Source organism: Diabrotica virgifera, chromosome 3 (genome assembly GCF_917563875.1).
Source record: "Diabrotica virgifera virgifera chromosome 3, PGI_DIABVI_V3a".
Lineage (NCBI taxonomy): Eukaryota > Metazoa > Arthropoda > Insecta > Coleoptera > Chrysomelidae > Diabrotica > Diabrotica virgifera.
The window spans coordinates 65085663-65100169 of NC_065445.1; positions in this window are offsets into that span (position 1 = coordinate 65085663).

Below are 14507 nucleotides of genomic sequence, written 5' to 3' on the forward strand. Positions count from 1 at the left end.
TGTGTTTCTTGCATTTATAAAATGGTATTTTCTTTAATTTGTATAGTCTTATAAATTATACAGATTATATTTGTAATATTATTATCTAATTAAAAAAAATTATTTTTTTATTATGGCGCCATCTATCGACAACTAGAATAACTAGAATAAATGTTATAAAAATGTCACCGACGAAATGTAATCACCGACGTGCCTTTTTTTTCTGTCACATACAATTTAATGCGTTAGAAAGGAATCGAAAAACAGTGACGCACTGAAAGATGATCATTAGAAATACTGTACATGTATTGATGTCGTTTGTTATTATTCCGGTAACAAAAATTTTTTGCTTAGATGGCATTATACGGGGGTGAATGGAAGCGTTGTATTTTCTCCTAACTTTAAAAAATTCTGTGGAAAAATTGGAGGGCTGATTTTGTTTCATACTCATTTTTGTATTATCCTGGAGGTATCACTAAAGTTTTGTTTTTTGAATTATCCGAATATCTCTTCTTGTAAGAGCTGTTAATAAAAACACTGCTTTGAAGGTTTATTTAATTAAAAATATCAAACGCACTACAATTAACAAAACAATTCAATAGCGGGTATGTCCACCTCTTGCAGCAAAAACAGCCCGCAATTTGTTTGGCATCGAATAAAGACGTGTTATCCTTGCCTGGAGAATATCTCGATATTCCTCTACCAGGGCCATAATTCTATCAAATTTTCTGAAGGCCTATGACTCTAGGATGACGGCGAACAGCTATTTTTAATTCATCCCATAAATGCTCAATAGGATTGAGATTGGGCTGCATGTGGGCCATTCTAATCTTATCAATCCAACATCTATTCAAGATATTTATGTTTATGGGTCAATCAGTGTCTTTATTTAGAAAAATGGTACAGCTCTTATAAGAAAAGGAATATTCGGATAATTCAAAAAACACAATTTTAGTGATGCCTCCGGGATAATATGACAGGACTATGAAACAAAATCAGCTCTTCCATTTTTTCACAGAATTTTTTAAAGTTAGGAGAAACTACAACGCTTCCATTTACCCCCGTATAATGCCATGCAAGCAAAATTGTTTTGTTAACGGAATAATAAAAAACCGATATCAATACATGTATCTACAAAGGGTGCAAGAATCTTGAAAATCTGAGTACAGATAATAAAGGTATAAATTGTCAAACTTAATCAAAAATTTTGGGTGGCGGAATTTGGTGCCCGTGAGTGTATAATATAGACGTCATTTAAACTCATCACTAATTCTAGCCAATGAAATGCTCGGTGTAGTAGGAATGACATTTCAAAAAAATCTTATTCCGAATATATTTTTTCAAATTTACAATATGGCAACAAGGAAAAAATTACGTGCATTCCTTATTGTTTGACTTTCCTATATATTGTTTACGTTTCATAATAATAGCTGAATTTGTAGGTCGCTTATGGAGAATACAATAATAAAATTGCATTAATATGATATACAGAGTGATAAAAATATTGTTTAATCTTGGATAAAATATGAATATTTAAGATTAAACAAAGTCTGAAATTTGTTTAAAACGGTTTACTACAAAAAGTCAATTGAAACATTTAACAACACACACTAGAGAAAACCCCTAAGAGTGTGAAATTAGTTTTAAGCAATTTAGTGAAGCAGGTACTTTGAAAAGACATTTGAGAGTGCACACTGGAGAAAAACCTTAAAAGTGTGAAATTTGATTTAAGCAATTTTCTCAGACAGGTTCCTTGCAAACACATTTGAGAGTGCACACTGAAGAAAGATCTATCTAAAGCGAAGTTTATCTAGGTGACCCTTGAATCGTTACTGTAGCAGTTCAGACTTCTCTATGTACTGAAACACCAATTTACCATGATAAAAATTTATTTAAACACACACTCCAACCCGTGAGCGTATTTCTGTTTGCGTGTTCATTTCAAGACAGCGCGGTTGTGTGAAGTAGACACGGAAACGGCGAGACATATTTAGTTCCAAAAAGGTGTTGATTTGAAAGAGCCAACCCCCGAAATATGCACGGATTTGTACCAAAACATGTGGCGTTGGAATACTACAAACAGGTGCATATAACTAGGTCTAATCGTTGCACGTGTTGTGTATCAACTTTGCTTTGAGGATTGTGTTGTGTATTTAGATCAATTTAAATGTGATCGAGCAGTTTAAAAGGGTTTTTACGAATTTGAAATTCTGTTTGAACAAAACTCATTCAAAGAAAACAGTAACTATAACTGTAAGTTCAGTGTTCGTTAACTGTCTGTGATAACTATCTGTAATATGAGTGTCAAAGTCCTGTTCCATGGAAGGTTATGTAAGATTTTTGTTTGTTTTTTTTCTTCTTTTATGGTCATTGGGAGCTGTGCCCATTCAGCCAGCAACATTTCTTAAAATTAACGCCTAACTAAACCTACCATACAACAAAACTATTACAAACCTAATCGACCAATAAAGGATAGAGAAGGGAAAGTGAAGTTGGTTAAGATGTAAACTGTTGTTAAAATATAAACTAAATAAATAAAATATAATTTGAAAACAATAATTTGACATTATATTTAACCTCCAATATTATGACAGACGTCAGTTATCATTTACAATCTTACCAAATATAATATAGACGTCATTATTTAAACTCGTCACTAATTCTAGCCAATGAAATTCCCGCTGTAATTGGAATGGCATGACAAAAAATCTGATTATTCCGAGTATATTTTTTTAAATTTAGAATATGGCAACAAGGAAAAATTACGTGCCTTCTTTATTTTTTGACTTTTCCTATTATATTGTTTACGTTTCACAATAATAGCTGAATTTGATATACAGAGTGAGTATGATATACAGAATATTGTTAAATCTTCTGATATGAAATTTATTATTTATCATTTACCAATTAATGCTAAAATATTTTTAACTCAAAACGACATTTGGATACGCGGTGAATGTATCGAAGAGTGGAAAAACGTTATTGTTGTGCCTATTCTGACTCGAGAAAAACCCAGATGAAAGCGAATCTTACAGACCCATTTCTTTACTACCATGTATATTAAAAATGTTTGAAAGGATTGTCAAAAGCAGATTGGAATGGTGGATCAAGAACACAAATGCTTTTCCTCGAAGTCAGTACGGTTTTAAAATAAATTATGGGACTGGTGATGCTGTTGGTCAACTGGTTACAGATATACAGTTGTGTCTTTCTCGAAACGACTACCAAGCTTCATTATTTCTTGATATAAAACGAGCTTATGATAGTGTAGACTGGACTATACTACGAAATAAAATGATCAACTTACAAATTCCAGAAGAAGTAGCAGACACCATACTCAAACTCTATATAATAAGATCAGTAGCAATCAGAAAAGATAACGGCATCATTTCTGAATATCTTTGGCAACAAAAGGTTTACCACAAGGATCGGTTTTATCACCATTACTTTTCAATATATACACCTATGATTTACACAATATTTCACCTAATGCAAATATTATTCAGTACGCTGATGATTTTGTCTTTTACATACATGCAAGAAGTTATGATAAAAGTTTACAAAGTTTGAACACAGCAGTTACACCTTTCATCCAGAATATAAGTAATCTAGGTTTTGATTTATTTCCGCACAAATCAAAAGTGGTCATTTTCACCAGACACAATATTCCAAATTGTACGACCATACAACTGAATGATCCATATTAATTTCTCTTTAACCAACCAAATAAAATATCTCGGAATCACTATAGATAAAAAATTAACCTTTAGAGCACACATTGAAGAAATTTTACAAAAATGTAGTAAGGGATTAAACTTCTTGAAATGTATTATGAGGACATGGTGGGGGGCGGAGCCCCAAACAGCCTTGACTTTATAAATTATATATAAGGTCCATTATAGATTAGGCAGCTTCCTATATGGCAGTGCTAATAATAACTTATTAAAAAAATAGATACTTTACAAAACAAAGCTTTGCGACATTGCATTGGCGCAATGAAATGAACTCCAATTAAACCGTTAAGAGTAGAAACTGTGGAACCTCCGCGAGCTAAGAAGGCAATTATTGGCAGAAAAAATGATAATCAAGTGCAAAGTCAAAAATTCATCACTCACGCTCGCTTTCATAATCAGTTAAAGTGGACTTTAAATTTTAAGTTGGTACCTTTATCAATGCAATTCATATGGGTAAATGTCAACTTTAAAGTGAACTTTAATTAATGTTCACTTTAAGTTGATTATGAAACCGGGCGTTACTCAAAAAATATCCACCCTAAATATTCAGGACCTTACAGGATCATACTGGACTAATAGAAACTCACCTCCATTATGTGAAGGATTTAGAAACACAATAGACTTCACCCCTACAACAGTTACAGTCCACTTAGATGTTTTATTGTTGAACATTCAGGTAATTATACCTAGATATTGTGAATTAAGATATCTTAATAATAAAATAATCAAGCAGATATTAAACAAATATCAAATGTATACTGCTATTTACACAGATGCATCAAAAGATCCTTACGGCACAGGTGCAGCTTTTATTGTCCCACTGCAAGTACAACACATATTTCAATTGAGTAGAAAAACGTGCATTTTTACAGCAGAAGCGTTTGCTATTTTGAAAGCTATAGAATTTATAATGGAAAATAATATTTCATATTCCATAATTTTTTCTGATTCACTTTCGGTTTTAAATAGTTTACAATCACATTTACAAATCAACTCTGCATATAGTGATCGTTACATAGCCAAAATAAAAACTGCTCTCAAATGCAAAAAACTAGAAAACTTATTTTTGTTTGGATAAAAGCACACTCAGGTATCACATTCAATGAACAAGTTGATAAAGCGGCTAAAGAAAGCATACAGTTGGGAGAAGATGTTACACCCTTATTAGATAACATTAGATGAGAGAATAAATATTAGTCTAAACTAAACAATGCAAACATATCATTTTGACAAAAGGCACAAGATAAACTAGGCCTGGATCCCGCGTACCAAAAAAAAGTTGATTAATAGCAAGCTGAAAATTTGTTAATAGCTTAACGGTGTCTAGTAGGACAAACTTTGATGTACGGGAACACTGGAACAGGGGAAGTTTTATTGTGGAACAGCTTAGAAATTTGGAACGGAGAACTTTGGAGATAATCAAGTCCACAGTAACACTGCAGTGCTGCGAAAATTTCTTTGAAGTCGACTGAAAAACCGAAAATAATTTTGTGTTAATCCATGCGGCGCGCAGTCGACACCAACAAAAAGTTCAACGCACACGAGCAAATTTGTGTCAAATACAACGTACAACATAAATGTTTATTGATGTGGATCCGCCTTAAGAGTGTGAAATTTGTTTTAAGCAATCTAGAGAAGCAAGTAATTTGAAAACACATTTGAAAGTGCAAACTGGAGAAAAACCTCACAAGTGTGAAATTTGTTTTAAGCAATTTAGTGAAGCAGGTACTTTGAAAATACATTTGAGATTGCACACTGGAAAAAACCTTACAAGTGTGAAATTTGTTCTAAGAAATTTACTAACGATGGAAATTTGAAAAAATCATTTAAGAATACACACATGAAAAGCCTTAAAATTGCGAAATTTTTTCTAAGCAATTTTGTCGAGATGAAAGTTTAAAAACGCATTTAAGGATACACACTGGAGAAAAATCTTACAAGTGTGAGATTTGTTTTAAGCAATTTAGTGAAGCAGGTAATTTGAAAAGACATTTGAGAGTGCACACTGGAGAAAAACCTTAAAATTGTGAAATTTGTTTTAAGCAATTTTCTCAGACGAACTCCTTGAACACACATTTGAGAATGCACACTGAAAAAATATCTTATAAGGGTGAAAAGAATCGGCTAAGCGAAGTCTATCTAGGTGACCCTTGAGTCGTTGCCCGTAATATGACCGATCATATTACCCGTATGCACGCCAATGGTGAATATACAATTTTTAATTGTATGCCAAAAAATGTGCAACAACTACATCTTAAAACACACTAAATATCATTTACATATCTCAACCGATTTTAAAGCAATAAATAAATCGCCAGTTTGTAAGAAAAAATTCAACATCCCGTATCTGGGAAACAAAGCATTTGTGGACATACGATTATAAAGCAAACTGTCATTATCTTTTCATGCAGCCCTTAAAGTTTGTCGCACTTATTTAGAAACACCCTGTCCTGATGAAGAACATGGTCAGTTGTTAAAGTATTATCCAACATAATCGAATGAATAAAAAAAAAACAGAATGTTAAGAGAACCTGAGGCAATAGTTGGGTTTTAATTTTAGTATTTTGAATGAATAGATGTGAACTTTGAGAAAAAAACAGTTTGATTCGTACACCCGGTATACAATGAAAATTTATCCGTTTAGCAACAATATTATTATAGCGATATTGTTAAAGAATAAGGCTGTAGCATATTAAAAAAATCACTTAAATCGAAAAACAGGTCGAACTGACGAAATTTTTAAGTGGGCCGATTTCTACGCACGCAAGTTTATTTTTAGCATTGGCAAGGTTAAAACAATACCACATATTTGGTTATTTTATTAAAAAAATATAGGGCAACAATTGTAAATTATAAACAAAAAGTAGTCAATTCAATATATGTATTTAAGGGGAAAGAATGAAAGATTACGTTATTACCGAGGGCCGAAAGTACCTTAGAATAAATCAAAAAATTTCTTTTAAATGAAATATTTGCAAATAAAAATCACACTAAATTTTCTCTTTTATTTTCACCCCTGCAACTTATTAAAATAAACATTATAGAAGTTTTCAGGGACTTTAGGCCCTCAGTAATAATGTAATCTTTCACTCTGCGTTTAAATTTTTCAAAAATATTTATTAACTTTCTCAGTATTCGAAGAGAATGAATACATTTAAAACACATTGAAAACTTCGACAGGCGACATTTTGCGCCTTTCCCCTTAAATATAAAACTTATCCAAAACTTTACTTACTAAAATATGTACAACAATCTGTTTTCATGTGAAACATTTTTTCGTTTAAGAGAAATATTTTCAAACAATTCAGAGCCTCCAGGGAAATAGATTATTCATTATGAAGGGGCAGCAATAAAATTTCGTCTGGTTTCAACACGTAATCAGCGCATACCGTTCAGGTGATAACTCTATCTTTTCAGCGGCCCAACTATAGAAAGAAGTTTTCTTTTTAAATAGTTTGTTAGAAAATCTGACACCAAATTCAGACAGCGGTTACTCATTATGGAAGGCCACAAATAAGCTAAAGCGGCCACAAAACCAAATTCCACCTATCAGAACAGAAGATTTAAAATGGTTAAAGACAGATCAGGAAAAAGCAGATGCTTTCGCAAAACATCTAGAAAAGGTATTTCAGCCACTAACAAACATAGATAGTCCTAATCAAATGAATCTACCACCCAAATGGGCAACTCCTAATGAAGTAAAAGGTCTAATAAAAAACCTCAATAAAAAGAAGTCGCCTGGACATGATCTAATAACGGCCAACATATTAAATAACCTACCTAGGAAAGGAATAATAAGTTTAACACAGATCATTAACTCGATACTAAGAACAGGCTACTTTCCTGCACAATGGAAGTTAGCAGAAATCATAACGATTCCAAAACCAGGAAAACCTCCACATGAGATTACATCCTACCGACCCATTAACCTATTACCAGTTATGTCCAAAGTTGCAGAGAAAATCATTGCAAATAAACTAATTATTGAGATACAGACAAACAATATTATACCAAATCATCAGTTCGGTTTTTGCCAAAACCACGGCACAACTGAACAAGTGCATAGGGTGGTAGAAAAGATACAAACAACCTTCCAGGAAAAGAGCTATTGCAATGCCATTTTCCTGGATGTAAGTCAAGCATTTGACAAGGTCTGGCATCCAGGATTGTTATTCAAACTGAAGAAAGAAATCTCTCAGCCGCTATATACAATACTAAAATCGTATCTCGAAGAAAGGCTATTTTACACAAGATACGAAGAAAGTGTGTCTGAAATTCACAACATAAATGCTGGGGTCCCGCAAGGCAGCGTCTTGAGACCAATTCTCTACACAATCTTTACAGTTGATTTCCCAACTGGAAAAGAATCTACAATCGCAACATTCGCAGATGACACTGCAATTCTGGTAAAAAACCCAGATCCCATACAGGCAGCTGACATTTTGCAACAAAACATACATCTAGTTGAAATATGGGCTAAGAAATGGAAGATAAAGATCAACGAAGCAAAATCAGTTAACTCAGTATTCACTAAATGTCACAAAGAAACACCGAATATCCTAATGCATAACAAAAATATTCCTAAGAATGATACTGTAAAATATCTCGGATTACACCTTGACAATGGGCTAACATGGAGAACACACATCTGGATGAAGAGGAAGTAATTAGGAATACAATACAAAAAACACTATTGGTTACTCGGTCGAAAATCCACCTTATCTCTATCAAACAAAATATTAGTGTATAAAGCAATCATCCGGCCCATCTGGACATACGGGATGGAACTGTGGGGAGCTCCTGCAGACAGCAACCTAGCAATACTGGAGCGGTTTCAATCCAAGGTTCTTCGTGCTATCACAAATGCACCGTGGTTCATTCTAAATGCAGACATTTACAGGGACTTAAAGATCGAGACAGTGAAGCAGATGATCATCAAATGCAGTCATAAATATTTCAAACGACTGGAAAAGCACCCCAACGAATTAGCAGTGAATTTATTGGACAACTCTACACAACTAAATAGACTGAAAATTAGAACTCCTCTTGACTTGCCATTTAGAACATAAGTGTCTTAAAGTGTTTTAAGGTTTTAAGTGAAAATAAGTGACTTATTATTAACAGTGACTTATTATTAGTGTATTTATTAGTAACAAACCTACTAGGAGTTGATAGTCATTAGACTAAAACTCCTCTCACATTTGTTCGTTCAACAAAAATGCTTAGTGTTACTTTTTTTTGTGATGTAACAGATTGTATTTAAAAACAAATAAAAAAAAGAGGAACACAAATTGTACAAAATAGATACAAGGAGAAAGGTTTGTTTAAAATGTACATTTTATCTGTTGCTCTTTTTAAGTATGTGCTGCCAGTAAACTAAGAAATCCAAGTCATTAATATTCAGCTCAGCGGGATACTGTCGATGGAAATGTCGCTCATTGAGTTTTATAGTGGCACAACCGCAAAAATGAACTTATGAGATAATTGACGATGCAGTTTCATGACAAATTACCATTCAAAATTACAATTTAGGGATAACAGGTCGACAGAAGGAACCAAATACTTGACAATGAAGGGTTAGATATTACATTTTTTTCCATTGTATGAATTTCGAGAACTTTGAATATAAATATGCCAGTATTGAATTCAAGTTTTATAGTGTTTTTGGCAAAGGTGGTCGTAAGTAGTGGCACAAATAGTTCATCAAATAAACGTTTTTATTTTTTAATCATTTTTTATTCGCATTAAAGATATACTATATGAATACAACAATATTTTTCTTAGTAATAACTAAAAAAGGATCTTCAAATGATTATCAGGTCTATAATTTTTGGGGTAGTTACATTAGTTCTGATGTCTTTCATTATATATGTATTTTGGGCTGCTGAATCCGAATATGATAAAAATGTTTGTGGATAAAATTTTGTGACGGAACCTCGAGTAAATCGCGAAAAAGTGAAAAATTTCTGCTTTTTCCCGCTTTTTTGCTTAAATCTCGAAAACTATTAACTTTTAGTAATTACTACTGTGAACATAAATTAAAGTACTTAAAATTCTCTACAAATATCACTACATTACTTTTTTTTTCAGACGAACCTTTCGGTCTAAAGTGCAAGTTGAAAATTGCCAATTTTTAGCGGTCTCTGCAAAACCCACTTTTTACATTTCAAAACTTTATTTTTTATTAGAATGGTGTCATTTGCTAAATTTAAATCCTCCATCCTGTGGAGGATGCTGATATCCTAATTATCACAACAGCTGTTGAGATGGCACCGTCAAATGAACATGTGATATTGGCACCGGCACCGTCAAAATGAACATGTGAGTGGTGGGGGAAGATATCGACCTTGATTAGCCTGTGTAGTCCTAACACAAACAATTTAGTTTTTAAAAGATGAAGTAGTTTTCAATCCTAATAGCAAAATTAATAATATTGAAAATATTAAAAACATTACTAAAAGATTTTTAAATTGAAAACTTATTGGTACACTTTCCTGGTGACACCTCCAAGGCTTCTACAATTTGCAAGCACATGGATGCTGCAGTGAAGACAAAGGGAAGGAATTCTACACTATGCAATTCACATCCCCCGTCTGCCGCTTGGTAAAGTTCCAACGGAAAATGCACCTGGTTACTCTACGGAGTAATACGACTATAAAATAAAAATGTATACCATTTTTATTCAGTTGCAATGCGAAGGCAAAACAATCTTACTTTTCAATTAGAATACGGAGCGCAGTCCAGCCCTCTGAATCGCGATTTTTTTCGGCTCTTATTGGAGCCTCATCGGAGAGAACGTAGGCACTGTTCTCCATATCCTAAATGACCAGCACCGAGAGTTTTTCCCACCCATTGCAACCGAAGTGAAGGTATTAGGTGACTAGCGTCATCTGGCAATTGAAAGATGAAGTAGTTTTCAATCCTAAAAGCAAAATTATTAATATTGAAAATATTAAAAACATTACTAAAAGATTTTTAAATTGAAAACTTATTGGTACACTTTCCTGGTGACACCTCCAAGGCTTCTACAATTTGCAAGCACATGGATGATGCAGTGAAGCTACTGAATAAAAATGGTATACATTTTTATTTTTTCATTTAGTTTTTATGAAACCAGGAAAAGGAAAAATTTCAAAGCTTCTACAACTCTCATCTGGCTACTGAAAAAATCCTAATGGACAATATCTTATTCCTACATGCGATGAGTGGTTGTGATACTACTTCTGCATTGTTTAATCAGGGGAAACTGAAATATCTTAAAGTTCCGCAGAACCACTGCAACTTTTAAAGACTCTAATACATATCAGGATGAGGTTGCCACAGCAGGAAACATGTTTCTCGTGGCTCTATATGGAAGAAAGAAAAAGACCAGTCTGAACGATTTCAGATACAGACAATACGTATCTTCATCATACAAAAATAAGACCAACATTGCCTCATTACCTCCTACCGAATCTGCTGCACGAGAACATTCACGTAGAGTTTACTATCAGGTGCAGCAATGGTTATCTTTATATCAAGCAACACCTGACAAGCAACAAAAAGATCCAAGTGAGTGGGGTTGGAAAAAAACTACTAGTGGTCTCGTGCCAGTGCCAACCACTTTGGACCCAGCACCAAACTCAATACTACAGTATATTTCTTGTAAATGTAAAAAGGACTGCCAACGCAATTGTGAATGCAGGAAGGCGGGCCTCCATTGTTCCCCCAATTTGCACATCATGCGAAGGACTGTGTGACAACGTTGAGCCCCCGGAAGATAGCTATGATAGAAGAGACTGAAGAAAAACAGAGTTATGTAGTATTTCGTAATCATTCATCTCTCCTTGATATATGATCCCAAGTCAGCATCTCACTACCTCTTCTATTTTCCACAAGAACGATCCCTGACGCTGACGATGGAGCAATCAGACACTGAGCCAGGACATGATGCCATCGAAGAACCCCATCACGATGCGGAAGGTATGTTTAATCTCACAATCTATTTTGCAATCGTCATCTCTCCTTTATAACTGACACCATCTCTTTTATTTTCCAGAACAAGCAGATTATATATCGGGACCCATCGCCACCCAGGACCTTCTAAAAGACAACGGCTCGTATAATTTTATATTATACATTTTGTATTTGAATTTGTATAATTATTAAAAAAAAAAATAAAGTTTTGAAATGTAAAAAGTGGATTTTGCAGAAACCGTTAAAAACTGGCAATTTTCAACTTGCACTTTAGACCAAAAGGCTCGTTTGAAAAAAAAGTAAATAGTGATATTTGTAGAGAATTTTAAGTACTTTAATTTTTGTGAACAGACCATTTACTTAAAGTTAATAGTTTTCGAGATTTAAGCAAAAAAGCGCGAAAAAGTCAAACTTTTTCGCCATTTTCGCGATTTACTCAATGTTCCGTCACGAAATTTTGTCCGCAAACCTCATATTCGGATTCAGCAGCCCAAAATACATATATAATGAGAGAAATCAGAACTACCTCAAAACTTTCCCACTAGAGGGCTCGTAGAGTACAAATTGACTGAATTAATAGAAAAACCTTTAAAAGAATAAAAACGTGGAATGTAAATTGATGTAAAATTCACTGTGACTTTTGCTGATAAAAATGCATTTGAACGAATAAGATACATTAAATCTTCATCGTTTTTTTTGACAATTTTAATTTTATTCTGATAGACCCTATTAATTTCAATGTCTAAAAGATAATATTTTGTTGGGATTTCTGGTTCGTATTTCTTTGAATAAGTTGACCGTTTTAAAATAAGATCCTTTAAAGGAAGTTTTATATAGGAAAATGCTAGGAATATCCTTTTCGACCTTCCGTATTGAAACATCACTTAAAAGATACTGCCTAAAGACATAAAGTAGATAATACCTAAAGCCGAAGTGAAAAAAACTTTGCACACTTTTACTTTTGTACCTTGTTTAACAAAATTGTTATTGATTCCTTCCTACGTTGACCTGTTCCATCAATGCCATTATGTAGTTTCGCTGCTTGTAAATGTCTCCCAAATCGCAGTATAACTTAAAAAAAACGCCAATGTGCATGTCACGTTAAGAATAGAACATTGCGAAGATAGCCCCATGCATTTCTTATGAAAGATAGAAGCGCGCTGATGTCACGCCGTACCGACTAGAATTAATCGTATATCGGCAGTCGAGTATCCACCAGTGCGCGAGAGGTTTGGAAATACTGATTTCCGTAAGCGTAACGTTCTATTCTTAAAGTGAAATAAACCATAGTCTCTCTTTTCTGTGAATTTACAGTACATGTTTGCCTGCATTTTGTGATGTCACACGGCTCTTTAACCCCTTAAGGCTATGGGTACATAATTCGCAAATATTTTACGTGTATCCCTACTTTTTCTGTCTTTACACGGCAAATTACGTGTAGTAAAATTCACACTGGTATGGATATGTAAACATTACTAGAATGTCATTCTACTTGAAAATGTCATCATTAATTTAAAGAGATGGGTTTTGAATGTTCTTGGATAACTGTTATTTTTATAATTACAAATTATTAATTCAGTTCATAAATGTGATAATTTTTTCACTAACTATGTATTCAGTGATTGTAATAATTTATTTGTACAACAAAGACTAATACTCAATCGAGAAAAGAGGAAAAGTGTTAAAGTGATTTTTTAATAATATATTGTTATGGAACGCTTACAATTTTGAACATCTTTAACAACAAAATACTTCACAGAATATATTATCCTGATGTATTCTCTGCTTGGATCTTCCACAAATAATACACAATAAATAACTTTTTATTAAGTTCACGTCTTAAATCAATTATTTATCAAATACACTATATATCAATAATATTTAATCAATAACTCAACATATTCCCGATGCAATGTCAAATATTTAAAATTGTCACTGATTGTCAGTGTCTGACTGACAATATATGCTGACAATATTATATTCGGCTGAGTGCGTTGTAAGAGAAAGATAGATTTGGAAAATATTACCACGGCATTGTGTTCATTTTTTTCGAATCCTGAAAAAACCAATAAATATTTTTGAAAAATTTAAACGCAGAATGAAAGACTAAATTATTACCGAGGGCCGAAAGTCCCTTAGAATAAATAAAAAGTTTATTTTGAATGATATATTTGAAATTAAAAATCACACTAAATTTTCTCTTAGTTTTTCACCCCTGTATTAAAATAAATATTATAGAAGTTCTCAGGGACTTTCGGCCCTCGCTAATAACGTAGTCTTTCATTCTGCGTTTAAATTTTTCAAAAATACTTATTAGTTTTCTCAGGATTCGAAAAAAATGAATCCCCATTTGAATAGCATTTCAGCCGAAAATACGTACCGATCCTCTTAAAGGCGGGTTGACATTACTAGTGAATAACGAACGTGGCTCACGCTTACCTATTTTGCCCGTGCTATTGTCAGATATTTTATTATCTATTTTCAAACTCGAGCAGTACATTTGTATTTATGCAATGCATAGATACAAATGCACTGCTCGAGTTTGAAAATAGATAATAAAATATCTAACAATAGCAGGGGCAAAATACGTAAGCGTGAGCCACATTCGTTATTCACTAGTAATGTCAACCCGCCTTAACGTACACAGTCAAGTTAACTCGAGCGTGCTAAACTGACCAAACTGTGCACACTCGAGATAATTCGAGCGACGATTTACTTTACATTTCTATAATTTTTCACACTCGAATGCAATCGAGAATTCAAAATAATGTGAAAGCAAAAAAAAACAATCGGATTATTGATATTTATCATTTTCATGGGATAGTAAGCTATAACACT